The sequence below is a fragment of the Psammomys obesus genome, unplaced genomic scaffold, assembly GCF_907164565.1.
Source record: "Psammomys obesus unplaced genomic scaffold, mPsaObe1.curated_primary_1811, whole genome shotgun sequence".
Taxonomy (NCBI): domain Eukaryota; kingdom Metazoa; phylum Chordata; class Mammalia; order Rodentia; family Muridae; genus Psammomys; species Psammomys obesus.
In genome coordinates, this window is record NW_026585698.1 from 10,082,185 (window position 1) to 10,107,485 (window position 25,301).

General features: G+C 43.8%; 1 protein-coding gene across 3 annotated transcripts in view; it reads right to left on the minus strand.

The window, feature by feature from the left end:
• Window positions 1-25,301, minus strand: part of Bicc1 (BicC family RNA binding protein 1) — a 194,190-nt gene that overhangs the window by 68,274 nt on the left and 100,615 nt on the right. The gene's annotated exons all lie outside the window — the stretch shown is intronic.

Genomic DNA, 25,301 nt, shown 5'->3' on the forward strand with positions numbered 1-25,301 from the left:
TGTGTGTGTGTGTGTGTGTGTGTGTGTGTGTGTGTGTGTGTGTGTGTGTGAGTGATCTGGGAAAATGTACTGAACACTTCTCATAGCTATCACATGATAGTGTGGCTCCTATAGAAGCTTCATTTCTTAGTCTATCAGTTATCTACAACAGATTAGCAGTATCTTATTTCTGCCAAGGATAATTTATGAAATATTACTTATGTAAAATCCATTCTATTTCTCTCTCTTTCTCTCTGTATGTATGTACTCTCTCTGTTTATTTTAAACTCTCTCTCTCTCTCTCTCTCTCTCTCTCTCTCTGTATACCATGGCACACAAGTGGAGGTATGAGGACAACTTTTTGAAGTTGACTCTCTTCCTCAGCCATGGGACATGGGAAGCAAACTCAGGTTGTCAGCTTTGTAAACACATGTTTTCATCCACTGAGCTATCTTGCTAGCTCAAAACGTCTATTTTCTGTAACAGCTTATTCTTACTTGTTGTTTGTAGGTGTGTGTTGCTCAATGTAGGTGCTGCAAACAAAACTCAGATCCTCTAGATGGACAGCAAGTGCTCTTCACCTCTGTGTCATCTCTCCAGCCCTGCAGAACCTATTTTTAGTGGCAGTCTCACTACTTGTCATATCTGGTAAAGAAGCAACTTTTTAGGGGAAAAAAAAAAAGAACATGAAAATGGTACAGGCACCGCAGGTGGGGAAAACAAAGATGCCTGAGGTAGTGGCATCTGTGATGGTTTGAATGGGAATAGCCCTCACACGGTCACATATTTGCAAGCTTAGTAACCAGTCCGTGGAACTGTTTGCAAAGCAGCAGGAGGAGTGGCCTCGTTGGAGGAAGTATGTCATTGGGAGTGAACTTTAAGGTTTCAGAAGCCCATGCCTTAGTCAGTGTTCAATTGCTATGAAGAGACACCATGACCATGGCAACTCTTACAAGGAAAAACATTTCATTGGGGCTGGCTTACACTTCAGAGCTTTAATCCATTATCCTCATGGTGGGAAGCATGACAGCAAGCAGGCAGACGTGGAGGGAAGGGAAGAGAGAGACAGAGACAAACAGAGAGACAAAGACAGAGACAGACAGAGGCAGGGACAGACTGATTGTCCCTGGCTTGAGCATCTGAAACTGCAAGGCCCATGCTTCCTAATAGTGTGAATTCCCTATGGGCCTAAGGGGGTCATTTTCAATCAAACCATCATATTCCATCAGGACCAGTCTCTGCCTGCTGGTTGGGATGCAAGCTCTCAGCTACTGCTGCAGCGCCATGGCCTGTCTGCTCCCTCCCATGATGATCCTGGACTAACCCTCTGAAACTATAAACAACTCCCCAACTAAATGCTTTCTTTTATAAACGAGTTGCCTTGGTCTCTTCACAGCAGTTGAACAGTAACTAAGACATCGTCCTAGGGAAAGCACAAGGTGGCTGGCGGAGATGTGGTCAAGAGAGGTGCAGCCACACAGGGGTGCTGTGGCGCTCAAATGTTCACAGCAGAATGAGAGTAGTTCTGAGACTGGCTGCCTCCACAGCAGCTTTAGATCCCGTGCCAGCTTGCCAACCCAGCCACTCTCTCTCCAGCCCCCCACCAAGGACTCCACAGAGACACCTTATGATCCCCTTATTTCAGTCAGAATTAAGTTTATTCCAACAAGGTGGCTTTTGCCCATCCCTATACAGGGCGGTTGAGGCGGAGTCACATCCTCCCATGGTCTGAGGCTCTCTCGAGTCTTCCCAGGCACACTTAAACTTCCACAGGAGGAAGATCTAAATTGTGTGGGCTGAGCCAGGCCAGCTTGCTTCTCTCCCAGGTATGCCTCAACACACAATAATGCTTAAAAGAAATAAGGGAAGGTACTCTGTACCTGATACAAGGTGGCAGGCCAAAGAGATACGGGAGTAAAGCTAACTCGAGATTATGGCTGAAGCATCGAACACAAGAGCACAGAATGGAGTATGAAGTTTAGGAAGAATGCCCTGCACTCATTTGGTGACAAGCTTAAGAATGAGGCCATACTGAGGAATACAAACTAGGAAACTTGGTTCCCCAAGAGCGAGCAGTCCGAGGCACAGATTAGAATTCTGTGAATTTCTTTGCGGCTCAAGCTGCACAAATGACGCCGAGTTGATCACTTCAGTAGAAAAGCTACAGAGGTGGTTGACAGGGCACGTGGGCTTTAGGCTGTAGCTTTTAGTATCAGCACCCGTCTGCCAAAGCATTTCTGTAATGGCCACACATTCCAGATCCCAATCTGGAACAGATGACAGCGTTCTCCTCCTGCAGTGACGCTGCTGTCTAGGACAGTGATGGCAGTATTGTCAGCCCATGAGAAATGCTTATTTTGTAATCTTTCCCCAATCTTGGTTAATATATTTGAAATCTGGGTAACATAGATCATGTCTTTACACGCCCACAAAGCACAGGAGGACAAAGTATCCTGAAGGCACCGTCCCAAGACTTTTAACAGTGTGTGTCACATGTTGCAACCAAAGACATCTGCACTCAGAACAGCGCAACAGGGATTCTTTCAACCAGCTTGAACCAGAAGAAAAACAACCCTTCACTGTGGCATCCAGACAAGAGTCCCTTCCCAAGTAGCACCCCTCTGCAGCAGAAACGAGCCAGGAGCTACAGAAGAACATGGTCAGTGAATCCTCACCAAGACAGTGCATCCTTAAAACAAACCGCTTCTATACATTTTTCTCTTCCTCAAAACAAGGAAGTGTGCACCTGCAGGAGAGCTCAGCCAGTGAAGGCTCTTGCCACGGAAGCCTGAGGACCATGAGTTCAATACCTGGAGCCCACACAAAGGTGAAAGAAGAGAACTGACTCCACTCCATAAAGTTTTTGTGTGAGCTCTTCATGTGTAACTTCGCACATATGTCTGCACATAAGAAAGAAAGGGGGGAGGGGAGAAAGGAAGAAAGGAAAGAAGAAAGGAAGGAAGGAGGAAGGGAGAGAGGGAAGGAGGGAAAGAAAGGAGGAAGGAAGAAAGGAATAAAATTTTAAGTTGGAGAGCAATTCGCCTCAAGTCAAGAGTGAATATAGTCCTCTGGTAAACATCCTGACATAAAATAGAGGATCCCAGCAAACTAGTAGAACCTCAAAATGGGCCAGAAACAGGGCAGTGGCTGCTTCCCCTGTCTTCAAGGAAGTCCCTGGGGTGATAGCAGGCCTGGTACCTCCCCATAGAGACAGTAGGATGACTGGTGACCCCAGAGCTGGTGTCGGTTCCCCATTGGTCCAAAGGCTGTATAAAAATGCTCACTGCAATAAAATTGACCCACACCTCGGAAAAAAAAAAAAATAGAGTAGATCTATTGTAGCCTATCACTATATTTTTAGATACAGTGTTTTTATTAATTCCTTGAAATTTTCATACAATGTATTTGATAGTAGTTACACCTGACTCTTCCTAACTCCTCCCAGATTCAACTCAGTACCCCTTTCAACTTGATGATATATAGATTAGATATTGATATAGACATAGATATGTATCACCGATATGTGCTGCTCATTGTTCCCATACGCATGGGTATGGGAACATTCACTGGAGTATGGTCGACCTTCCAGAAACCACGGCCTTAAAGAAAATGGGTTCCACCCACCCGGAAACCATCATTTATCAACAGTTCCTCCTCTGGGGTGGAAACTAGTAAGCCCTCCCTGCTCACTCTGCGCTGGAACGCTGACTGAACTGATCTTAGGCAGATCCTGTACAGGTAACCACAGCTGCTGTGGGTTCCTGAGCACAGCAGTCCCGTCATTTCCAGAGGACCGCATCTGACTCTGGTCCTTCCTAACCTCTCGCCATTACATTTTTTTTTGCCCCCCCCACCTCTTCTGGGATGGTCCCTGAGCGTTGGGAGGAGGGGCATGACGCAGATGCCCTATTTGTGGCTGAGTACTCCACAGACACTCTCCTCTGTACTTTGGCCAGTCAGCCTCACTCTGTTTTTGACATTTACCCTTTCCAGAGAGGCCACTGCAATTTATTCCCCAGAGAACTAGAATTCACATGGCACTAGGGAGAGGACGTGGTCTTCCCCAGATCTGCTTGACAGACAGAGGAGCTAAGCCCCTGGCAGATGGCTGCATCTGTTGCCCTCTCATTACAGACCACAGAGTACTCTTCCTTCCCAAAATGTTGATTTAATATGTAGACAAAGAAAATGATTTCTTCATGTGCCAAAAGGTCAAGTTATACCCAATACCGCAGTCAACTTGGCGACAAACTCTCTCAGAAAAGAAGTTTTTCCTAGGGGGGAAAAATAGGCCATCTGCCTCTTCACTGAGAATTTTTAAATTTGGTGGGTTTTTTTTTTCTCTAGCTAATATAAAGTTACCACCAATTTCCTGAAAATCCAAACATGATTTTGAAACCCTGAAATCATGATGACAAAGAAATATTCCTAGTTTTCTTCAGTGTCAAGATAACGGGAGGAAAATGTCCAAGAGACCCAGATCCAGAGTTTTTCTACACCTGGTTCTCACATTAGATAGGTGGAGGAAGTGTTTATGAGTCTATATGCATGCCTGTATTCAAAACAAAAATAAACTCAACTATGTCAGCATTGCAGGAACTTAAGAGCCAAAGACCACAACTAGGACACGCCAAAAATCTTATACTAACCAGAAAGGGTTTTCAAGCTTTCCCAGAATGAACATTTTCATCATAATGATCACAGGCTCCAACTTAAGTAGCCACTGGCACCTGAAAAGAAACAGTGACCCAAAAAGATCCCTGCCAAGCTAGCAGGTCCCAGAGAGCGGTCACTACCCATTAGTGGCTGCTGCTCGGAGTCGGGGTGGCAGAGGTAATACTTAAACACGGTCTAGGACCGTGTGCTACCCTCTTCCTGTTTGTCTGGACTCCTGTGTGGATCAGTGTTAATGGTCAAGGGCATTTCCCATGATAAGTGTGGGCTACACTATCTAGAGCAGGGATTGACAACCATCCCCTAAGATGTGGAAACTACCACGCTCCAGAGACAAGGAACCTAAGATGAGGGTGGTGAAGTCCAAAGCCTGACTGAGGGAGGCTCTGATACCTGCCCAGTGGGGGCAGCTCATGACCCTGACAGGAGTGAGGAGTGTCTTGCCTGGAAGACAAAGGCCTCTGGGCAACCAAGGTCAGCCATACACAAATGTGGCAAGTGACAATGACATCCTCAACAGCCTGTGGTTTAGCTTGTGATTTTAGGTGGATATGGGAGGGTGGCTACACAGGCCAACAAGAGGACAATCATTCTAAGGGTATCCTTGGCAAACCTCAGGGACAGGCTCAGCTCGATGATGTCAGAGAGGATGGTCAGGAGGTAAGAGAGACTTCCAGAAGAGACTGGTTCCTACCAATCTCCATCTGGATGTTCGGTGGATGCATTCCTGGGATTATTCCTCTACATTTATGCCAGTAACTCCCCTAAACTGTGACTTAGGTATGCCTGAGGAAGGAGCTAGGTGATGATAGAGGAGTCATCATTTCTAATGTGAGAATCACATGCCCTGCCCTGGCAAACAAACAAACAAAAAACAGAGGTGGAGGATGGGAATTACATCATCAGTTTATTTGTACAGGAATGTGGTCCTGGTTGCTACCCTTCACTCACAAACTCGCTGAACTTTCTCAGCACTCCCTATGCACACGGCATTGACCTGGAGCTGGTGAGCTGGTGCCTGTTTCAAAACCTTCTCTTCTCAGAAATACACACACACACAAGAACCACAGTACTCATATCTTATCAATGACAGGTCAATCTTCTGGCATGTTAGTAGTATTGCATATTGTTAAGAAACCATTTAATAAGGCTAAAGACATGGCTCAGCAGTTAAGAGCACTTGCTGTTCTTCCAGACGACTTGAGTTCAGATCCAGCACCCACACAGGTCAGCTCACAACCACTAGTAACTAGCTCCTGGTGATCCAATGGCCTCCTAATGCCTCCGGGGGCACCTTCACACATGCGGCACATATACGCACACACACACACACACACACACACACACATACTGTCTCTCACAGAAACACATACACACAAAAGAAGAATAAATCATTTTTAGGTAGCCATTAACTGATATTACTCAGTTTGCTGCTCAATCACTTTAATCTAGTTTTAAAGGTATTTTTAATACAAACTTTAATGCAAACTGTGGCCCCTTTTCACAGAAACTCTGCTGAGAATCTTTTTGTAGTTCTAGAGTATGAAAATCATTTCTGAACCTACCTGTTTAAGAACTTTAGATATTTGGGGCTAGAGCGATTGCTCAGTAATTAAGAGCAATGGCTGCCTTTCCAAAAGATTTGGGTTCCATTCCCAGCACCCATGTAGTTGGTGACACAAGCTGCCTATTAACTACAGTTCCAGAGGATCTGATGCCTTCTTTGGTCCTCCACAGGTATCAGGCATACACATAGCACACAGACATGCATGAAAACAAAACAAAACAAAACAAACTATAACAATAACAATAACAATAAAACCACTCACATACAACAAAACACAACTTTGAAAAATGAAAAACAAATTTTAGAGATCTATACATTAGGCATTCTCAAGGAGAGGTATACACACAAAGCTCAATAAAAAAAAAAGAGAGAGAAAGAATTTCAGTCACACATATATTAAATTCTTACTCTCCCAACAGAAACTCCCCCCGTTATCTCAGTAAAATTCAGTTGGCCTTGTTCAGAGCATCACTAAACCCCACTATCTTTAGGACAGTCAGAGGTCAGCATTGCTGCTGTTTTTATCACTTGCTTACCTTTCTCAAGCTACTTCTCCCTGGGGCTTCTTCTCCCACCCACGTTCCCCTTCTCCTCCCAGTCTCTGGAGTCTGCCAAGTTCTAGGAGGATAAAGTTTCATCTTGCATAACAACCCTTTGAGGTCTGCCTTCCTCTAGAGCAATCATGTTCCTTGAGGTACTCCCCCATCATCTGAGAAGCAGCTGTGGCAAGTTCCACGGGTGTGGGTACAGCTTAGAATCTTCACACCGAGAAGGCCAGTAATAATCACCCAAAAGGCAAGGGCAACTGCTTGCTTTAGTAACATACAATGATGGGGCTGAAGAGCAGACTCCTGTTTGTGCCTGTGAAGTGTAAGAAAAATGGTTTCTGAGGCTATCAGAAAGATTCTATGATTAAGATGCTTAACTTGGGGATGGAGCAATGGTTCCTGGGTAAAGTGCTTCCTATGGGAACAGTAAGACCTGTGTTGGAACCCCAGAACCCATGTAAAGCCCAACACGCAGTGTGTCTGTAATCTCAGTGCCAGGAACAATATGATACAGTTAGAGAAAGAGACAGGAGAATCCCCAAAGCCAGCCTAGAATGTACAGGCACAAATAGCCTTTTTTTTTTTTCTTTAAAAAAAATTAGGTTCATTTTATGTGCATGAGTGGTTTGCCTGCATGCATGCATGGCGCCTGTGGAGGTCAGAAAATGGTGCTAGACTTCCTAGGTGGTTGTGAGCCACCATGTGCATGCTGGGAATCAAACCCAGGTCCTCTGGAAGAGAAGTCAGTGGGCTGAACTGCTGAGCCATCTCTTGCTCTAATTTTTAACTTTTCTTGTTCAGAATTGCAAAGCCTAAAATTTCATGGGAAAAAACGTGTGCATGGCACTGAATGTTCTCCTAATTAAAACTGTATTATACAAGAATCACATTCTACTTCCTCAAGAATATGAGAAAGATAACACAGAAATGTTTTAAATCACCAGGCCAAAGGGGGGAAAATTAACCATCAATATGAAAGTGAGTCTTGGCATCTCAATGCACTGAGCTTCCCATGAAGTTAGCTGTATCAGAAAAATAATTAGGCAAGTTATTATTCCAAGAGCTTACTCTGTCTTATAAAAATAGGGAAGGGCTGTTGTTGTGTAAATGGGGGGGGGGTTGTTACATAAAGCTAAGCATAAATGGCTACTCTGGTTAAGCCAATGTCCTGGAACAGAGGACATCTAGGGGGATAAAGAACACTCAGTGTGACTTCCAAGTGATCTTCAGCATGGCTGTGCAGTGGCACAGCTCATAGCCTTTGATGGCCTAGGGCTGAAAAGTAAACTAGATGTTCACTGCTGTGGGCAGGGAGGAGGATCTGGAGAGACGGGGCAGATTGCATCTAGCTGCTTAAGCGACTTTCGTTTCAAAATGAATAAATAAATAAAATAAAACCCACAGGTGCCTAAGGCACACACACACAAAAATGCCTTCATTTTTTTCTTTGAAAGAAACATTTTGTCTTTCCTTTTGTAAGGAGCGATGAGATCTTGAGACTCCGGGTTTACGTAAGTAGGAAGTTATGAAGTTCCTAGATTATGCAACACTTCAGAATCATAGCTGCATTCATTCTCTTTCAGCTGATAATGTTAAGTCCCACTGGGAAACTTGCATAAGTTATGAGGTGTTTGTGCTTGGAACATCTGGAAACTGGTTTACTAAGCACTGGTGGGCCCTTATATAAGACAGCCCTTCCATTCATGGAACTCTTACTACAGGAATGTCGGCTTGGCTGCTCCTGTCTTAAAGTCACATACAATGTCTTAAACTATAGCCATGTCAATACTGTTTCTAGCTTACTGAAGTAAGCCATCAACAAGTTGTGCTTTACTTGTTCAAAGAATATGACTTTTCCAGAGACTCATACTCCAACCAAGTACCATGCATGGAGTTAACCTAGAACCCCTGCACAGATGTAGCCCATGGCAGTTCAGTGTCCAAGTGGGTTCCATAGTAATGGGAAGAGAGACTGCTTCTGACATAATCTGATTGGCCTGCTCTTTGATCACCTATCCCTGAGGGAGGAGCAGCCTTACCAGGCCACAGAAGATGACAATGCAGCCACTCCTGATGAGATCTGATAGACTAAGATCAGAAGGAAGGAGAGAGGTTCCTCCCCTATCAGTGGACTTGGGGAGGGACATTTGTGAAGAAGGGGGAGGGAAGGTGGAATTAGGAGGGGAGGAGGGAGGGGTTTATGGGGGGATACAAAGTGAATAAAGTGTAATTAATAAAGTTTAAAAAAAAGAATTTGACTTTACTTAGTCAAGCACTCCTAACAAGGCTGAACACTGCTCAGTTGTAGACAGGAACTCATAGACATAGCCACCATTTGGACCCTATCACAAACACACTTCGGCCTTGCTCTGGATGTAGCTTCCTATTGTGGTGACCTGGATGCCCTAGGCCATGGAGGTATCCTCTGGGCCATGAAGTCTCCCAAGTAGTGTTCCATCACAGCCTCCATTATGACTGTTTTACCTTCTCCACAAACACCCAGAGAGTACCCTGAGGCTTTCTGCCACAGCCACTCTACCAGTCTCCACCAGAGGGTGTGTCTTTGCTCACTAATTCACTAAGTGAACACAACAAAAAAAGTAGGAAAGGGCCCAGTTACCATAGGAAATGCAGCTACAGGTTCACACTAGCTTCAGCTGGACACTCAACTCCATTGGGCAGGGTTTATATTCACTGCACTTTCCAGAAATGGCAGTGCCGAGACATCTGCAGTTCCCTCAACTACTCAAACGTCCTCTTCTAGACGATGACTGAGATGTCTCAAATCTAATACATTCTTTCCACCCTCCTCTCCTTTCCAAACTCGGGAAAATAAGTCAAACCCTTTGCATCAAACAGCCGAGAACCTGATAGAAACCAAACATTTCATCCGGCTCACAGCTGGCAGAATCGGTGGCCTCAGTCATGAGGTATGTGACCGTGCCTAGCAGAAGGGGGGTGGGGCCTGTGAGCTGAAGTTACTCTGTGTCACTAACAGAGGCCCAAGTGTCAGGAGGAGGTCTCTCTGCATGTTCTGCGCCTCTACCTCAGCACCAGGCATCTTACATTCACACCTGTAGAGGGGAGCTCTCAAAGCTAAGGATTTCTTCCAAAGTCCACATCCACTCTGCATTTTCTCAATCTAGAAGCTCACTCAATTGACTCTCACTCACTTCCTCAGGACAAGCAAAATAAAATCATAAAACAAAACCACATTCATCTCACATCGACACTCCGTATTGCCTCTGTCCTACCCACCATTTTGTCACAGGTACCTTTGAACACTAGGTGAACTGCGTGGCTTTCTTTTCTGTAGGTACCCTCCTTTCAGATCCTGCTCTCTCAAAGCTCATGGGACTTAGTTTTACTTTCCTGCAATGTTCCTCTGGACAGCAGAGATAAATGCTTTCTGACACCCCCCCCCCAAAAAAAAAGTTCTTAAAAAACAGTTAAATATTTTTATTATTTTAATTCATGTAATTGGTGGTGGCTCCATATATAGGAACTCTGTAAGATGTAGTTAAATGTAAACTCATTTCAGTTGAATTAAGAATAATCTAACAGACTTTGGTGGCTGAGGAGAGAGGAGGCGGAGGGGTAGGAGTGCTCTTCTTGTCTAATACAGGATGCTAGACAAACAAGAATGAAGGCTGAACCTCCTAGGATGACATAGCAGACAGGACCACCCCGGCACAGGTGTCTTTCCCAGCTGGATGTCAGCTCTCAAGGCTGAGGGCCTCGGGTAGGATGGCTCATAGAAAGCAGATGGATTCACCACAGCCTTCAGCTAAGAAGCAGCCTTCTTGCCATTGTCTGTTAAACTCCCATCCAACAGCAAGTTTCGGAAGACCTGCATGTTAATGTTATCAAAAGGCAAAAGCAGCAAAAGAAGGGAAAGCAAATGTTTACTACCATCAGGTAACTTCTTCAGACTCCCCATGGAGCACACTTTACAATTTAATTGCTAGGAACCGAAATATTTCCCCAACTTGGCTCAAATCACTTGTGGTGACATTCAGGAGAGTTGACAGGCATGACCTGAAGGCTGGTCCTCACCCTGTGATTGATCATCAGTGATTTCTATCCTGGCAAGAGCCATGTCAGAATTGCCAAGGGCCTGGGAACTTTGAGCCACCTGGGTGACACCCAAGGGCAAAAGCTCAGGAACTCTCACTGCTCACACACTGATGAGGTTTTTCCTGGAATGCTGAAGCCATGGGTTTTTAGACTCTTTCTTTCTTCTTGATTCTCACTATAGTGTATATTTTTCTTTTTGTTGACAACAACCTAATGTGCCTGGAAACTGCTTTGTGAGCTTATGTTCCACTTGGGAACATCTTAATACTTTTGCAGATGGCTTGGAACCTTTCATTTTTAAAAACAAACCATGAGCTCTAAATCATCTTGCCATGTTTCTGCACTGCTATATGAAATACACTGGAGGTAACTGCAGTCATTTTTCTCAACACAACAGAGCTGTCAATGAACCAGGGCAAGGTTCCTGAGTTCATCAGCTCAGGCAGGTATCCAGGATGCCCACATCAGTTTGGGCTCCCTCCAAAAGACCTTGAGACGAGAGCCTTGGTTCAATTGTGTCATGTAGGATTGTTAATTCAGAAGGTAGTCATAGGAGCTCAGGTCAGACTGGAGGTGTGACTGAGGTCAAAGCAATGCCAACAATGCTCAGGGCATGCAGCAGTCACTGCTAGGATTTAATTTGCCCAGAGCACACTGAGATATGAACAGTGGGTCTCCAAGTACTCTACAGAAGGCAGGGGAGGGGGCATTTGTTTTCTGGATCCAATCTTTCTCTTGGATATTAAATCCCCAGAATCACCAAAGCACACTGCAGGCTGATGTGCATCAGAGAACATTCCCACAGGGCTGATGGAAAGTCCAGGCAGGTCTGCAGAGACCAATACTAGATTGGAGCTGTCAGTATGCACAGGAAATAGGTATCTTGGAGTTGGGGTTACTCAGATGCTGGCCTGGGCAAAGCATCATCATCCACCAGGGTAGGCAAGCAGCCAAGCCCTGGCTCAACTGAGTCTATAAAGTTCTATCTTGAGTCTCAAGTTCTCCAATGCCTACAGGGTAGAGGAGCTCATGGGATCATTGCCCCTCAAAGTTTAACCAATGTTTTCTCTTTCCCAGTCTTCCAAAAACATATGCTCTTTTTCAGGTTTAAGCCAATTCTACCACCTCCACTATTCAAATTTATCCCATCTTTGGAGATCCATAGTAGGAACTACAAAAGCCTGAAAATACCTTCCTTGGCTGTGGCCCCCATTTTCTTCCTCTTTAGAGCTACTCTAATATCAATGGCGGATTATGACATTTTAAGACATTTTTTTTTTAAGTGTGAAGATCAGGAATCCTCAGCCCTAACTATCCCAAGGGCAGGCACTAAGAGGAATGTTTTGTAAATTCCTTCTGTCTCACTGGAGTACCCACACAGCAAAGCACACCAATGACAACTGGAGAGAATGAGCTGATGGTTTCTTCCTGTCTCTGCCTCAACAGACAGGGATCACTCATGTTTGCTGTGGGTGAGTCTAACAGGGGTAAGCAGTGGCCATGTCTGGGCTGGAAGCACCCAAGGAAATACAGGCAATTCATTAGCAATATTGGCCTATTTAATCCAGGATGGACAAAAATGTTGAGCTGAAGCTGGGAGAGGCAAGGTAGCGGTAGTTACTCATGCCAGTCATGAGACAGAGGTTGCCCTCAGTCTTGCTTCTGGCAGACTCCAGCACCTTTTTCGATTGCTTTTCTTCTGCTGACGTAATTATTTTCAGTAGGGAACAATGGCATCTAGGTGCTGAAACTATTGCTTACCTTCCTCAAAAGCTATCCAAAGAACCCAGAATGATTATGCAAACTTTTAAGCCATAAGTGGCCACTTCAACAGTCTGGCCAGGCACCAGGCACACGACACGAATATGACTCTATACCCAGAAGCAAAGGCAAGAATCCCGGAGACTCAAGTGTGATCAGTGTATATATCAAATGTTAGACCATATGAGGAGCTGGGTTAGTGTGGAGACCAAGTACTAACTCCGTCTGGAGGCTTGGAAGGAGGCACCTGTGATAATACGTGTGACTAGAGGCTCACTGCTTAGAAGAAAAGGGTGAAGGGGCTGCGATATTGCTCAGTGACATAGTCCTCGATGAGCAATTTCAAGGCCCTGAACGCAACCTCTGGTGACAAAAGAAAAAGGAAAACAATAAAAAAAAACAGCAGGGGGAGGAGGTCAGCCCTCCTTGGAGACAGGCTAGGTAAATGTGCTAATGGCCATGCTGGTTTTCGGAAACAAGACAAGAATCAATGTTTAGGGACACACAAAAACACAAACACTCAAAATAATAAAAAAATTAATAAAATGTAACTTTCCATCTCTAAACTAAAGAGATTATACAGGGTTTGAGGAGATGGTTCAGTGCTTAACAGTGCACACTATTTCTACAAAGGACAAGAGTTTGGTTCCTAGCACCCACATCAGGAAACTCAGGATTGGGCATCTCTGGCCTCTGAGGACACCAGCACTCACTTGCACAGATACATACACAGATACACACACACACACAATTTAAAATATGAAAAATAAATATTTTAGGTGGGCGTGGTATTGTACGCCTGTAATTCCAGTACTCAGGGAGGCGGAGGCAGTGGTTTGCTGCAAGTTTAAAGCCAGCTTGGTCTACAAAGCAAGTCTAGGACAGCTAAGGCTACACAGAGAAACCCTGTCTGAAGAAAAACAGCAATAAATGAATAAATGATTTTAAGCTGATCTTACTTTTTTTAGGTCTATATATTGCCAATGGTATGAAAATCTATTAGATATTTACCCGAGAGAAAGCTTGGGTTGGCTGGACACGCAACCACTGGGTTATGAAACAAAGGAAATCAAGATGTGGTGTGTGACCTCAAATATTAACATCTTTGGTGAATGGAAACTGCCTTCCTGTCTTATCCCTCTCAGGGGTTTACGCAATTTCAAGTAGGTCAAACCAGGGCTCCCCAGTGCTGTGTCACAGTTGAGAGACACAGTTAGGACCACACAGCGAAGGCAAGGGCACCTCCAAAGGGATGAAGCCCAGAAAGCAGCGTCCATCTTGGTAAGAGGCTGGATGCCAAGACAAGGAAAATCATTCCCAAACCTGAATGCTCTTATTTTTGAAGCCCTCTAGAAATGGAGACAGGGAAGAAATGGAACACGAGCCAACCCCAAATAACATACTGAAGTTACTCGTTCTTCATTGGATATAAGAAATTGGAAACAATTTGGAAACTTTTGCCATTAGACTAGGGAATCAAAGCCCAACGCAGAAACGAAGCCAAACAATTTATTGGGTATCCTTTCTACCCTGCCAAGAAAACTCTGGAATTTGATGACTCTCGTACAATATTTGTAACGATGTCTCATGTCCTGACAAAATAAACACAGACACACATTTTCATGCTATTAAAATCAAAGGTCTAACCTTCGGGTAATTTACATTAGTGTTCCAATGCGCTACACATTAAATTGCACCTTTTTTTTTTTTTAAGCCTTCAAAAATCAACACACTGCTATTTTAATGTCAACTCACTTCTTTGCAGTTTGGAATGGACATGCTCCATGAATTACTTACACTATCAACAGAAGGGAGCAAGTAGTTTGAGCGAGACAGAAATGCTAAGAAAACTTCACCTGGGTAGAAAAACCACTCAGAGTCAACACTAGAAGCAAAATGAGCAAGCCACCACCATAGGGAAAGGATGTGAACAACTGGGCAGAGGAGGGAAGGGCACTTTTCAGTAGAATATCAACATTCCATCAACACATGAAAAATGCTTGGCCACTCTACTCATCAGGAGGCGACTATGAGAGCAGCAGTACTTAGCACTTGGGTATCAGAGGCTGGGAGAGTGCCATGCTGGCCAATTTGGAGGAGCCATCTCTCCCTTCAGAATTCAGTGTTCACATGGTGGGAACCCAGCAGCCATTTGGAAGATGAAAATCTGGAAAATAATGGAGTTGTTCACATGCTGTGGCCTAAGGACTTCACTTATGAAACTTTACAAAACCTGAAGACATATGTGAGCACACGGATGACTTGGGCTGTAAAAGAAAGAAAACAAAACCTCCTAGCCATGGACACAGATTTGCTGAGTTACATTATTATCTGGTCACCCTTTACATGCATACAATGACATTCTCAAACAGCTACAAAAAAACAAAGAGTTATTTGTGTCCTTACCAGGACAGTGTCCTTGCATTACTTTTCCAAGAAAATCTGATTGCAAAACTATGTGTTAAATGAGCCTATCTTCAAACAACAGGAAGACACAATGTCAGTGTAGATCAAGTAACCAAGCCAAACATACTAGGCTATGGCTTTATTTTTACTTCAGGGAGAACTTATTTTGCTTTAAGAGTAATTTCTGGCAACAAAGATAGAAAAGGGAACGAACCTCCTCATTCCTGAAATCTCTTTAATATCTTTTGATAAGAATGTCTCCTCCTTTCTGGATAGGAATTGAGCATTTTAGCAAGAGTCCTCCCTCTTAATTAGTTTCTTTAGGTGTACAGATTTTAGTAGGTTTATCCTATATTATATGTCTATATGAATGAGTATATACTGTGTGCATCTTTCTGCTTCTAGGATAGCTCCCTCAGGATGATCTTTTCCAGATCCCACCATTTACCTGCAAATTTCATGATTTTTCTTGTTTTTTATTGTTGAGTAATATTCCATTGTATAGAAATACCACAATTTGTGCATCCATTCCTCCACTGAGGGGCATCTGGGCTGTTTCCAGCTTCTGGCTATTACAAATAAGGCTGCTACAAACATGGTTGAGCAAATGTCCTTATTGTATACTTGAGACTCTTTTGGGTATATGCCTAGGAGTGGTATAGCTGGATCTTGAGGAAGCGCTATTCCTAGTTGTCTGAGAAAGAGCCAGATTGCTTTCCAGAGTGGTTGTATAAGTTTACATTCCCACCAGCAGTGGAGGAGGGTTCCCCTTTCTCCACAACCTCTCCAGCATGTGTTGTCTCTTGAATTTTTGATCTTAGCCATTCTGATGGGAGTAAGGTGAAATCTTAGGGTCGTTTTGATTTGCATTTCCCTGATGGCTAATGAGGTTGAGCATTTCTTTAAGTGTTTCTCTGCCATTCGATATTCCTCTATTGAGAATTCTCAATTCCTATCCAGAAAGGCAAAGAGGATGGACATCAGAAGAAGGAGAAAAGAGGCAACAAGTCAGGAGCCTGACACAGAGGACCTCTGAAAGGCTCTGCCCTGCAGAATATCAATGCAGATTCTGAGACTTATGGGCAACCTTTGGGCAGAGTGCAGGGAATCTTAGGAAAGAAGTGGGAAACAGTAAGATCTGGAGAGGACAGGAACTCCACAAGGAGAACAACAGAACCAAAAAATCTGAGCACAGGGGTCGTTCCTGAGACTGATACTCCAAGGACTATGCATGGAGATAACCCAAGACCCCTACACAGATGTAGCCCATAGCAGTTCAGTACCCAAGTGGGTTCCATTGTAATAGGAACAGGGATTGTCTCTGACATGAACTGATTGATCTACTCTTTAATCACCTCCCCTTGCGGGGGAAGCAGCATTACCAGGCCACAGAGGAAGACAAGGCAGCCACTCCTGATGAGACCTAATTGACTAGGATCAGAAGGAAGGAAAAGAAGACCTCCCCTATCAGTGAACTTGGGGAGGGGCATGCATGCAGAGGGCAGAGGAAGGGAGGGATTGGGACGGGAGGAGGGAGAGGACCACGGGGGGATACAAAGTGAATAAAGTGTAATCAATAAAGAATTAAAAAAAAAAGAATGTCTCCTCCTATCAAGGCCAGTATAAAAATGCACCTGCTGTAATAGCCGCAAAGGGGGCACTGGGCGGAAAGAAGACGCCACCATGATTTATGGTCCTCAGCTAATGAGCAACGCCACATGACAGCTCAGTACTGTCAACGACTGCAGAGGTCCTTTATGGGAATCATTTAATTGCTACTGACAGGCCTAATGGATGTCACTAGAATCTGTTCCAGCAATGCCATGACTGACGGGGCAGGGGAAAGGCTGGGAGAGGGCCACACAGGATTTGGGAAGCCATTGAAATGGGGTGCCAGCCCATTTCCAGTCCATGACAACCAGCAGCAGCCGTGTTGGGACACTGTGCAATGGTGGTCAGGAACCTGAGTGATTGTCACAGCTCTCACGAAGACACATGCCAGCGGAGAATGGTAGGCACAGGAATAAGAGCAAAGGCTAGAAAATCTCTCCCAGATCTCTAAAGCCAGAGAAATGAAGGGAACAAGCGAGTGACTTTGCATAGTTACTCACGTAATTCAACACTGATCCCAAGATGCATTTTTAAGTGGACTGTTAATTCAATATAAAATAAATAAACTTCACCACCCCCTCCCATAAATGAGTTATATCCTCTCTTAGCCTCAGTTATTAGTACACACACACACTCATACACATACACACACACGCACACATACACTCACACACACACAAACACACACAAACATGCGCACACACATACATACATATACACACGAATGCACACATATACACACTCATAAGTGCATACACATATACACACACATACACACACATACACATTCCGTGTGGGAATAGTAAACATTCTGTCAAGTAGGTTTTGTAAAGAAACCAAGATGTCCTTTGAAGGGAACCTTGCTCAGTGCTGAAAAGAAATGAGTTCTCAAGCCCAGAGAAGACACTGAGGAACACCCGTATGCACACTGCTAAGTGGGGGCCAATCAGTAAAGTCCTACACAGTGGATGAGTGACAGATACACCTCAGAACTAAAAAAGAAGCCACAGAAGGCTGTGGAGGACATGTAAGTGTGTGTTACCAAGAAAAGGAAGTCTCTAAGGTCTGGCCCTCATTTGGCAATGTGCATTTAAAGTTCCTCTGCTGCCTCGGCGCCTAGAAGCTCATGTTTTTTTCTCAGTGAACTCCTTTGTGCATGGCTATAACCATCCGGTCACCTCTTGGAGGATATCTCAGTGATCTCTGTGTTATGATAATCATGAATAAAGTCCCTCTAGATACGTACGTGTGGGTTTTTCTGTAGATGTGAGGTTTTTACTCACGGGGGCACACCAGGAAGTGTAATTTCGGAATCATTTTGGAAAGGCCATTTAGTTTAGCGTGAAACTGTTGTCCAAAATGTCTGTCCCCTCTTGCAGCCCATCACCTATGAATGAGAGCTCTGGTTGCTACACCGTATCACAAGCATTTGGTATTGTCAGTGCTCTGAACTTAAGCCATTCTAACATGAGTGGCATCTCAGTTAAGGTACCATTCTCCAGGGACACGGATGTTCAGACTCTCACTTATCATCCGTTTGTCCCCTTAAAGATAAAGTATCTATTGGGGTCTTTTGAGCACATTAGAAGCCACTTGCCTGATTACTGATGCCTCTAAGAGGGCATTGCGTGTTCTGGCTACAGTCTTACCAGGTCTGCATTTTGTAGCTATGTCTCCTCATCTCTGGATTGTCCTAATGCTGCTTTCCCCTTTTCAATTATTGACTAACATTTCTATCTGATGCCAAATTAATGTGCTTCCTAGGTTAATGGAAAATGGCTTTCAAAAAAAAAAAAAAAAAAAAAAACAACGAAATCCTCAACTCTGTCCCTACTATAGAATAAGAGGGTCAAACAGGCCCAACAGCTACCCTGCAGCAGCTCTGCAGTGAACAGGGACATTGAAAAGAGAAAAAGGGAAATAACCGGACAAACTCAGGTCCTCAGGCTTGTTAATGGACTGCACAGCATTCCTGTCTCTCCCTGCCTTGCTGTGTGCTGTTTCCATGAATGTGATAATACGCACACTCAGAAACCTTCTCAGACATTTACACATGACAAAAAATTTACAAGTTAGGCTTTCGTGCCATAGGAGAGAAAGAACCAAATGGATATTTAAAGGTCACATTAGCGGTATAAGAATTTGATTATTTAAGTATACAGGAAGTATTGAGAGCTAGAAATGACTGTTTCCAAAACTCAAAAAAAAAAAAAAAAAAAAAAAAAGAATGGAGAACAAAAATATGGTGTGTACATGCCCAATGGGGTTTTACTTAGTTATGATGAAGAATAAAATTCTGTCAATACAAGAAAATGGATGCAACCAGAAACCATATTGAGAGAAATAAGGCAGACCAAGAAAAGCCAGTATCACCAATTTCTCTCATATGAGGAGACTAGAGTTTAGACAAGTGGTTCTCAATCTGTGGGTCGTTGACCCCTTTGGAGTCCAAGGACCCTTTCACAGGAGTCACCTAAAACCATCAGAAAATACAGATATATGCATTATGATTCATAACAGTGGCAAAGTTGCAGTTGTGAAGTAGCAACAAAAATAGCTGTAGAGTTGGGGGGAGGGTCACTACAACATGGGGAACTGTATTAAAGGATCGCAGCATTAGGAAGGTTGAGGACCACTGTTTTGGACAGTTATGTAAGTTCATTAGACTAGGAAAGAGGGTGCAGGACTGCCTAGGGAAATTCACAGGAGTAAGCAGGAGAGGAGGGCTGTTAGTCAAATCCACCACAGCCTTGGATAGAAACAGTGTAACAAAACCCACCACCACACTCAATGAAGATACATCAAGGAGACATTTATATATAAAGAAGAACAAAGGTCCAGCAGGAGAACTCAGCAGGTGAAGGAGCTTGCTGCCAAGTCAAACAACCTGAGTTCCACCTCCAAGACCCATAAGCTGGGAGGCAAGAACAGACTCCCACAAGTCACAGGTACTCACAAACACATGCACACACATGCACAAATATAAATATAAACAAACAAACAAACAAACAGAAACAGGTTGGTTTGTAGAAAGAGGTAGAAACGGCTATAGGTTTGCTCTCCTAGGTCACTGTCTCTAATGGGGGCTGCTCTACACTGCACATGACCTCTCCAGCTCTTGGTGGCCAATTAGAATCACCATGTGACGAGGCCGCAAAAATTCTTCCTGTCCAGAAGAAATATAAAGGTCGCTGAGTGGGTTTGATTCTACTTTCAAAGAGTTAAATAAAATAAAAATTAAAAAAAAAAAACACATAAAACTCTTCCAGGCAACTTGTAACAGATTCTGAGTTTAGCATCCTCTCAAATCCTCCTTTTTGAAACAGTTTAAAGATTATTTAAAAGTTTCATCCTAAGGGAACAACATGAAATTGTCAAATTAAAACCCAAAGGCAATGAGACCCCAGTCTGGAGCAGTTCCCTGTTTGACCGTAAACTCTGAAAAGCCAGGCGTTAGTTACGAGCAGAGTGAGCCTGACTCCTACCCATCCTTGACCCTACAATTTCCAAAGACGGGAGCGTTATGAAGCCAGTGTGGCTATCACTAGTTATTCTTGGCCGTTGCTACCAGCAGGAGTCCTCGAAGAGTACTCTGAACTAAGAACAGGTACTTTCTCACAGGTGTGGGCAGAAAAACGTATTCAGGAAGAGAGGGGGGCTTTGAGGCTCTAAAGCAGTCAGACCCTCGAGCCCAGGAGATGCCTCGGTGGGCAAAGCTCCTATATCACAAGTGTGAGGACCCAAGTTCAGACCCCATCAGCCTCGTGAAAGCTGTGTGTCATAGAGCACACCTGCAATTCCAGCATCAGGGACGGGGAGAGATCTGAGGCCCACTGGCCCCCATCCTAGTCAGACTGGCAAGCCCTTACCACAGTGAACGACACTGTCACAAAGAAATGAAGTGGAGAGCCATCAAAGACATCAGACGTCAAACACTAATTTCCACACACGTGCTACACACGCACGTGCATGAGGGAGATTATCAGGCAGTGATGCCCAGAACAGTGGCTGCCACTCATACAGGAAGAACGCCATTCTAAACCATGTTCAAGTACCCTGTGCATCGAGTGGCCCCTGGGTCACCAGGCCCAAACGTGTGCTGAGGGCTGACTGAATACCAGAGACAAAGCAAGGACTGTAGCAATGAACACAGCCTGTGTTCTCTTGACCTCCAGAGAACGGACCACCAGGCCTGGTGCTCCACAGCCTTTCCTTGTCCCACACATAATGTCATAATCTAGGAATACATACATGCATGTGCCCAGCAATGGGTATGGCTGAAAATTCCGTTGAAGAGTGTTTTCACATTCTGTTTTCTGATTCATCTAGACACGTTACAAGTCGCTTGTTAACTTTTTGACACACTAACGGGTTACATACGCACTCATAGGAATACTTTGGTCCAGCATTGTTGGCCATATGTCTCGCTTCCCTCAAACACTGATGGCCAGCCATGTATGTTCTCTAAGACACTTCCCCTGAGAAACAGTAATGAGTGTGTGGCTTTTTGTCGTGCTGCCGTGACCTGTTAGATACATACCCATTTGTTCTAAGGGAAAGTAACCAAAAATAACAAAAATCTAATGGAAATGTTGCTGATTCTCTTGTCTCTTCTGACAGAGGGAGAAGAGCCAGATGTCCTGCTATTCACTTCCAAACCAGGACACACACCCAGCCATCTAGAGAATGCTGGTGTCCCTGCTGGTCCTATGGGGCATCCAGTCCTATAAATTGTCACTGAAGCAATCCCTGTGGAGACTACTGACTATCCAAGTTGTCTAACTCTGGAACAAAGCTTCATCAGCGCTGACCCCAGACATTTGGGGTTTGTTTCTGACTCCCCCACTTACCTTCACCAGTCTACAAAGAGATTGATGAACCCATTAAAAGCAAAAGAGAAGACTGTAAGAAAAATATTTACCTAATTTAACAGAAAGACTCCCTCAATCTGTATTCACAGTACAGCCATCCCACTGTGATAACTTCTCATTTCTAACCACTTTTATCTCTCTTAGGGCAGCTCTGACCGGAATTCCATTTGGAAAAGCAAACTTGTTCAAAACACTATTCATATTTTAATGAAGTTTCCTTTAATTTAAAATAGGCTATCTATCAGAAAAGCATACTCAAAAACTGAAAGGACTGCCCGAAGTTATTACGGGTTAGTAAAACTTTATAGTTTCAAACACTTTAATCCTCAAATGCTGGTTTCACGAGCGCAGACCTCAAGCTCTTTCCATGTAAACTCTTTGGCTTCAAGGGCTTCAGTTTTATATTCTCCCACACAAAATAAATTCATATTGGAGAGAAGAAACAAGAAGTATTTATTTTTCTAAGCTGTGGCTCCCCTGAAGAAAATCTTGAAGTCACAGATTCAAATGCCTGTTGCTCAAATCTTAAATTCTCAACTCTTTCTGGCTTAATTCAACCTTCAGCCTTCCAGTAATCCAAACACTCTCGGGAATAGTTATAAAAATTCTTTAGCCATCAGTCTAGTGTGTGTGGCTGCCTGTCTGTGTGTCTGTGTGCACTTCTCGAAAATACGCTACAGAAAATAACTCCACTGAGATGCTTCCTACTCCATTCTACCAAGGTCGGAGGGAAAAGGAAGGATGGGGAAGAAGAATGAAAAGACGTGAGAGGGAAACAGAAGAAGACAAAGCTGCAGACGCTCTTTTGCTCAGAGCTGCACATGCACAGAACACTGCCTTATCTTCTTGGCAAGCGTCTTGCCGTAACGGAGCATGGAGATGACAGACGTGTAAGACAGATCATCTGCAGCAGTGCGGCTCTTAGCACGCCAGGACAGACAGCATCATTGTAGCTGAGGGTGTCCTTCTCCAGCCTTCAGCTGTGGCTGCCTCTACCCCTGGCCCTGACTTCACACTTCTCTCTCAGGTTGTGAGTTTTGTTTCTCAAACTCTGTCTGACCCTAAGGACAACCAGAAGAACTTGTCAAGCACACAGATTCCCAGCCTGCCCCTCCCTGGGCCATCATCTAAGAACTACTGAGCTCCACTTTCTAGAGAAGAATCTAAATTTTCTAACTGATGAAAACTCGGGCTTCGGCTTTCTGCCTGTGTGCCAGGCAGTAACCAGCACTTCTGCCAACGAGGCCGCACTGCACAGGCATCCAGGCAGCCATGCTGATAAAGCGTACGGAGGGCTTAAAAGATAAGGTTCGAAGAGAGCTACTGGAAGCTGATTTGGAAAACACAAAGCTAAATTCCAGTAAGGTGAAGGAGGAGGCAGACGGGGAAAGCGGGGGCCATAAAAAAAATAAATAAAGTTTGTGTGGACTCAAATATTCAAGTAAAGCACTACAAAAGCAAGAGTAAAATACAGCACAAACCACAGGGCTGTGTCCCTCAACACCATCTGAGGTCTGTATACTTCCCAGACCTTCACGTCACCGTGAGGGTTGGATTTAATAATCATCTCGTACATGGCACGGGCCCAGAAATACACACGCATACTTTTAGTCTCTTTAATAATGAGAGCTGGGAATGACGAAGGCTTGAAAACAAACAACCCTCTCTCTTACAACATGCAGGGACCAGAAGGCTACAGCCCACCAGAGTAGCAAACAATTGCCTCCCCAAATCCCTCCTGCTGCTTAATTTTACTAGCTACAAAATATAGTGATGCTTAATCTCTGAATTAAACCATTTTAAAAGAACAGAAATATATATACACATATATGTGTATATTCTATTATATATCAAGAAGGGGTGGGGAGGAGGTAGGATGTTGGGCCAAGAGCTGATTCATCAGCTTTGTGCTTAAATAATAACAGCAATCAAGTTGGCTGAACAGTACAGTCCCCTGAGGCCCACTCTTGACTCTTTCTCTCTTCCTTAGTCTCTTCTGGAACGTTTTCCTTGTTGTGTAGCATACAGTCAAAGCACTTCATAAATAATAATAAAGAAAAGGAACATGACGTGTGTGAGACCTGAGCCTGCAGGGGCCAAGCCTTAGGCACAAGTCCAGAGGTTAACATCAACCAGGTGCAAACTAACCCAAATACTTGACACTGTCTCATCCCCAAAGCATAATACATCATCAGGATGTGGGGTGCTGATGAGCACCCCAAAGAGCCGAGCCTGTTGGTGATGGAAGCCATTCTGAAAACACGACATGATTCTGCTCAGTTCCTAAGTCTCTAAAGTCCAAACCACATTTTGAACAATAATATTAATAATAAAAATTCATCCATTTTTCCCCCCCAAGAAAATGGGCGAGGTGGGGAGGTGAAGCTCACCACAGATATAAGAACAAACCATCCAAAATCATCCCAAACTGCCCTAACATTCATATTTCCTCAGGGTTTTTCTTTGCAGACTGGTTAAATTTCATTTTTAGTAAGCCAGAAATGAAATAAATTTCATAACGCCTGACAATAGGGAACAGGACTCCAAGGTATGCTCAATCTTCAATTTTATTTTATTTTATTTTATTTTATTTTATTTTATTTTATTTATTAACAGTCAAATAAGTAGATAAGTTCTTGCTATTGCATAGCAAGAACAAAATGGCTGGACATGTGACAAGAGGGCTCAATTAATTAGGAGCATCTTTTTTAGCATCAAACATATACATGTCTTACAAGAAGACTTGGAACTAAGCGTGTCTGATTATGACAGTTCAACACTAACGCTCCCCCTTCCTTGCCACCATGAGATAAATAAAAAGGTGGAAGACTGAAGTTTCCATAGGTAGGCATGCATGTTTGGCTAAAAACACTGAGACACACACTCACACACAAAGACACAAAGCACTCTGCAATATTAATTCTATTCCATGAGAGGAGAACACAAAATGAGACTGAGGGAAATCTAGACTAAAACGAGAAAGGAAATTGGGACCCTGTGCAGTGTAAAAATGTCATTTAGCGAAAAGTCACAGGAGATGGAGCAAAAAGACAAACTGAACAGCAGCAACAAGAGAAAGGCCAGACTGTATGACAGGGCTCAGCTTGCAGGAATGTTATGATGGCATTTATATTACCCCCTGATGTCTACAGACATCTGTATTCTTCATTAAATATACACAGTAGGATTGCTGGAACTACAGTGTATTAAAAAAAAAAAAAGAAAGAAAGAAAATCTTAAACACAGACTAGAAAGTTATATTTGAGAATACCACAGGATCCCGGGCATAGAAACCCCTGGTAGGGGTAAGTAAATGGGTGTTTTCCTCTCACCTCTGACCATCTATCTACAAGTAGGCAGTTCTCCTATGGCATAAAGCAGGGGGAATGTCCAGTCTAAAATGCAGTGGGTCTAATCCTGTCAGGTAGATGAAGAAGGTTCATTCAAGTAAGAAGTCTAGGGTTCATTCGCATGGAAGAGAGGAACAGTAAATCTAGACAGTGATAACAAAAGAACTTTAAAGTCCAGACAGTGAGAACACAGGCTACAGTCTCATGCAGAACTGCCATTCTCCATGGCTACTGATCTGACAGACATCCTTGAGATTACAGAGAAAATCCATTACGGTAACATTTTTTATAACACTATTATTTAAACATATTTTTCTGCTGCTGCAAAGCCACCTATTTATTTCAATCGCGAAAACCTTCCCCAAATATGGCCATCTGACAAGTATTTAAGGACAAACGTGATTAGAAGACAGGCTTACTTCTCCAGCAAGTCCATAATATCACTTTTCAAGCATGC